We start from the raw sequence: 6,158 nt of genomic DNA on the forward strand, positions 1-6,158 counted from the left end.
AACTTGTTGATGGAGTCTCAGCAGAAAATATGTTGAAAATGAAGAGATCCTTCAGCCAAAATGTTTGACCCGGTGTTTCCTTTTCCCCCTCTGCGTTCCCCTGCTCCTCGCGCTGTCTTTGCCTTAATGTCTGGAGTTGTAATGCCAAATTTCCTGCAGGCCATTGAAATCAAATGACGTCCGCGGACATGAATGCGCGCCGCCGCAGAGAGCGCCCTCTCAACGCGCCCGCAGCCAAATGCGCCATTTCAATCATAGCGCGGGGCTTAACTGGAGATATCTCCTCGGAATATTCTCACTTCACAGTCAAAACGGACAGCTCCCTCTCTTTGGATTCTGCCAGATTGCTTGGTTCGTTTAAACACCGACTACAACGTGAATGACACTAAAAGCCCCGGAATGCACGTAAAGCCGCGCGTTCATTCAAACCGGCGCGCTGAATACGCGTCCCATCTGTGCATGTCTTTGTTTATTTAGGAAGTATGACTGGGAATAGTTGAACCCGGGGATGACGAGTGGAACCAAGAGGTGGCCGGGTTGGTTTCTTGTTATTTGGCGCCAACCAGTGTAGAATGTTATTATTGTTTCTCTCTTTTTTTATTTTTATTTTTTGAATTCTCTTTATTGGTTTCTTTCTTCGTTGTTTTTGTTCATTCGCTCGGCCTCTATTATATACATTCAGAAGATTAACTGTGTTGAGCGTGTGTAAACTCATACTACCTTTAATTGACACGTCTCTCAGCAAGCTTGGCCTCATTCTCTAAGGCACACATGTTAAAATCAGTGCGTTTATTGGGAGAATCTGACAGCGCAGAGACGGTGAGAGTGAGAATGCGTCTCCTTGACTGTGCGTAATTAGACAGACCTCAGAAAGCTCCCATCATGCCCCCCGGCGCAGATTTGTTGTTTCCAGCCAGGGGTTCTGACTGCAGGGGAAACAGATTTTTTTCCTCTCATTAAAGGAAACAAGCCCGGAGTTACTTCAATTACATGAAGTATGCAGGCATGTTGTAAATTTAAAGATTTAAATAGCTTACAAAGTGGCCCCGGGCTCCATCAGTTAATTTCCTTAATTTATGGAATTTGAAGGAGTGTCTATGTGAAAGGGGAAGTAGGTCATCTGCAAATGTGTGTTCAGGTTTTGGGGTGCAGTGACAGATATAAACAGTGGTCTGGTCTTACAAAGGCCACCTGCTCGCAAAGGTCAAAGGGCAAACTGGAGAAGCTTCTATAACCTGGTCTTTTACTGCAAATATAGTCATGTACGTTATGCAAATGCTGTGGGTTGCACTTTTATATTATGTAAGCCATGTATCATATTTAACAACCAGATAATCTGTATAGTTACATTGCTTTCTACAAGGCCTCAACATGAAAATCATATGAAAATAACTAGAATAACAGTGACATCAGGTACAGCAAAACATACAGTACCATCTGCTGGTGTACTGGCAAAATGACTCAATGTTTGTGCTCCACTGTGATTATACAAATGAAGAAACGCTGGCCACAACTTTAACATTTCAATTACATTCATTTTTTTCGTGCTTGTCTCAAACACTAACTTTCATCCTAATCTCTGTACACCAAGTAGTTTATGATCTATAAGAGCATTGAAGAGCAAAAGTTCATGCTGTATACAGTCAGATTCACCCTTCTAAAATTGAGCTTTGTTTCTTTCAGGCAAATCATCTCAGATCAACACTCTTACACTCCCCTCGGGCGTGTGGAGAAAGTTTGCAAAGAACACGGAGAACTTGCTCTGAGTAATCTGCATGCCTGGCAGAGCCGGTGGCTGTCAATCGCTGGGTTCTCGCAGCCATTTGACATTCTGCTTGATGTTGTGTGTGTGACTGAGGTGGCGCACTGACACTTATTGTTCATTATTTCAGGGAGAGAGCGATATGCAGCTGGAGAGACAGAAAGAAATACCTTGTGTATTAATAGCGTTTGTATGGTTGCACACAATCACCTAACAAGCACAGCCCTAAACTACTGGCTTCCTTAATTTCTGCGTTTGTGATTTCTGTGAGAGCTACTGTAAGGAGCTGCTACAACTTGCACTTGCGTCATGCCAAGTGAAACTCACATTGAGCTCTTTGGAAGAAGATGTACATATGTCACATGACACATGGGCCTAACTCCCCAGAGTCCATTTCAAAAGAAACTCAGGCCTGTTTGAAATGATTAAAACTAATTACTTAAATGTGAGTAATGATTTGATATTTCTTTTATTTGCATCACCTTGTATCATCTCTGCTGTTTTGTAAGACGAGGCGTGTTTATTTAAGAGCAGAGCATAACAAAGTAAAAAGAACATATCCTGAAATGAAATACAAGATTAAAATTGTCCCACTGCTCACAGCTTCCACCATCGTAAGCCACATTCTCAGCCATGTTCTTCTTACACGTTGTAAGTGTGGGAGTCCGTTATTCTTTCGCACTTTCCAAAATAGTAAAATAGTAGCTGTTTTTCTAACCCATGTGTTCATATGCGTTTCTTCTTTTTACTGTTTCAACTGCACCTTTTAACACATTCCTATTTCTTCAGACTTGTCCTGAGCTGCGTTGCTTGTTATTCGACCCAGTTCAGCTCACATTCACATCTTTATATTGAATGGCTGTGCAGAGGGAAAAACAATACGCTTTTGTTGCTGCTGCTATTGTTTGTTTAACCGTAACAGAATGAACAGTGTGATGCCTGCATATCACATCTGGTATGCATCATGTAGCAGTCCCTTGACTTGAATGCGCCTTCAGGGGGAGTCCCTGGCACGGCACGGCACCCACAGCTCTCATTAGAACGCATGTGTCATTGTGGCATCCAGCAGCAGCAGCAGCAGCAGCAGCATCAGCCTTGACTTATGCTTTATATTTACAATCATCCATCAATGTCATCAGCCCAGGCCAGAACAGAACGGGGATCTGCACTTTTGAAGCAGATTTTGATGAGAAGGGTGATTCTGTTGTGACGCCTGGTGCGCAGAGAATGCTCCAGAGCCTGTTTCTGTCGGTGGCCATGTTGTTGGGTCTAGTAATGGCCCGAGAAAGAAACTTCATTCTCTGTCCTTTTGTTGTATGCTGCACACCCTAACAGCGGCGAGTTTTGATGTGTCTTCTGAAGGCGAGCTGCTTTGTCAACACCCAGGCCTGACACTATGGGAGCCGGGGCCTGAGGGTGACAGAGAGGGGAGGGTGGGGCCACGCAGCAGCCTGGTTAAAGAGAAGGACAGACACACAGACAGAGGAAGGAGAGGGACATGGGGATGGGGCCTGCTCAAGTGGCCAGTGCCCAGGGCGAGAGGAGAGCGCTCTGTGCTGCACACTGCCTGATGGCGACCGGAGCTGCTGGCTGATGACATTTTCTGGTCACAACATGCAATCCCCCAACTTATTTAGCGGGATGAGACTTTTTATGCACTTGCTGTGTTTGTTCACAAAGAACAAGTTTGGATATGTTACACATTTTGATCCTATTAGGCATGAAAGAAGAGAGTATTTAAACTGTAAGACTTTACTGCAGAGACCTACAACACAAAAGTGTATTCTTATTGGCTAATTAATCATGAAGCCAGTAAAATAATATAAATGTGAGAAATATGTTAAATTTAGTTTATTGCAATTCATTATTCACTAATGGATTTGATGTAGGCCAGTGTGTCACTCACAAATGTTTGTCTGCTCTGGCCTCAGTGATGTGAAGTGCTGCTGCAAAGGATCTCCTCCATGGCTCATTGTGGTGCAGCTGCTGGTGCCTTATGTCTAGTGCCTGCTGCCTGCTGCCTGCTGCCTGCTGCCTGCTGCCTGCTGCCTGCTGCCTGCTGCCTGCTGCCTGCTGCCTCCTGCCCGCTGCCCACTGCCCGGTGCCCGGTGTCCGGTCCCCATTGCCCACTGCCCGGTGCCCGGTGTCCGGTCCCCATTGCCCGGTGCCCGGTGCCCGGTCCCCGTTGCCCGGTGCCCGGTCCCCGTTGCCCGGTGCCCGGTCCCCGTTGCCCGGTGCCCGGTGCCCGGTGCCCGGTGCCCGGTGCCTGGTGCCTGGTGCCTGGTGCCTGGTGCCTGGCCACAGCCCTCAGCCCACAGGCACAACAAGATAACTCCTGTCTGATTAGCTCCTAAGGAGGACATTGTTCCAAAAGCAATTCACTCCACTCCCAGTATTAATTTAGTCCCCAGAGAGAGCCATCCATCGTGGGCAGGACGGGCCCCGCTCTGAGCCTGGCCCCTGGTCTGGTAATAGCGCGGCCCCTCCTGGCCTGTCACCATAAGTGATAGTGTTGGAGAGTTTGTAGCCTGGCCGTGTTTGTCCCACCAGGAGCCCCTCCTCTCCTGACTGCGTTCAGGGCAGGTGTCTTCTCTGTCATGTCCATTACTCATGCTGTTGGACACAAGAAGACAAAGTTCACATACGCATACGGCGAGCAGGAGAGAGAAGGGTAAAGTAGTAAAGTAAATTATTCAGTGGCCCATTTGACCTTAAGTTCAGGAAAAAAAGGCCCGGCTCTAAATTTAGTTTTGGAATATGTTTGTTATGTTTATTTTGTCTTTCTCTTATTAAGGACAACTATGCACAAATATACAGCATGTTGCTTGTATCACAACAGAATATCATTACAATTTGGGACACAAATATTTTTAAAGAGATCAGGAAGCAGACCCATAATGTTACAGCCACACATATACAGGGTCTTTCCTGAAATCTGATAACACCTGGTTTGATAACCTGGGACACAGCGCTGACACACATGTGCTGACTTATTATCTATTTTACCTGCTGGTTTAAAAGCCACATTCTAAAGTGGGCTTTTGTTCTGGACAGGACTTTTTTTGATGTTTTTTTTATGAGCCTATTTGACTTAAGGTCATTTGTTTGTTTGCATGTGTTTTTACTGAATAGAGAGTGCATGTGTGTATGGTCAAGCATCACTATTAGGCAGGGGTGAAAACTAAGTAATTACTAATACTAAAGTTGCTGTAATTGAGTTTTGGAATATACTTTTTTGAATGTTTTATGTACATTTACTTGAGTATAATTGAGTGTCTGCGTGATGTCACGCAGGCACTATATGTTCTTGTATTCTGAGTGATGTCACGCATTTTTTATTATTATATTTTCCATGATTTTCCATTTATCCAGTTTCAACTCCTTAAAGGTGGTATGGACGATTTTTTTTCAGCAAATTTTTTATCATATTTCCTCGTGGCGTGGATAAATCATTTGTCCTGCCACGTATCAATCATAAAACGCACCTACCGCTCAGCTGCAGCCGCGTCAGGCTCGTCCCCACGTTTCCGCGTGCCTAAGCGCATGGATCATAATATAGTTCCCTCAGTGTACGGGGCAAAATGAAGACGGAGAAAGACAGTTCGAGCTGACGCAGAAGTGGACAGAAATCTACGGGAGACGAGCGATGCGATGCGCTCTGTTGCGCTAATAAACAAACGCACGTGTGTGTTGTATCAGTCCGCACGGGGGAGTGGCATGTGCACTTCTGCCTGCGTTCTCAAATCGCCGAAAAATCGTCCATACCGCCTTTAATGCTTCAACCGATTTCAACATGTTATACCTCATTACGATCGCTTTCACAGTATTACGTGTGCTATTACTTTTGACATTTGAACAACTTGTACTGTACTTTTTGCAGAATTTGCAAAGGTATTAGTACTTTTTCCCCAGTGAAATAAATTGGGCATTATGAGGAATTCTTTAGGCTTTTTTCTTTAGACTTTAGTGACAGAGCCAGTTGAGAGAGAGGGGGGGAGAGGGGGAGGGGGAGGCGGGGAGAGAGAGGGAGGGGGAGGAGGAGGAGGAGGGAGAGGGGGAGAGGGGGGGAGAGAGGGAGGGGGAGGAGGAGGAGGGAGAGGGGGAGAGGGGGGGAGAGAGGGAGGGGGAGGAGGAGGAGGGAGAGGGGGAGAGGGGGGGAGAGAGGGAGGGGGAGGAGGAGGAGGGAGAGGGGGAGAGGGGGGGAGAGAGGGAGGGGGAGGAGGAGGAGGGAGAGGGGGAGAGAGGGAGAGAGAGGGGGAGGAGGAGGAGGGAGAGGGGGAGAGAGGGAGAGAGAGGGAGGGGGAGGAGGAGGAGGGAGAGGGGGAGAGGGGGGGAGAGAGGGAGGGGGAGGAGGAGGAGGGAGAGGGGGAGAGAGGGAGAGAGAGGGGGAGGGAGA

The sequence above is a fragment of the Eucyclogobius newberryi genome, unplaced genomic scaffold, assembly GCF_026437365.1.
Source record: "Eucyclogobius newberryi isolate DKJ021-1_F unplaced genomic scaffold, fEucNew1.0.hap1 SCAF_5, whole genome shotgun sequence".
Lineage (NCBI taxonomy): Eukaryota > Metazoa > Chordata > Actinopteri > Gobiiformes > Gobiidae > Eucyclogobius > Eucyclogobius newberryi.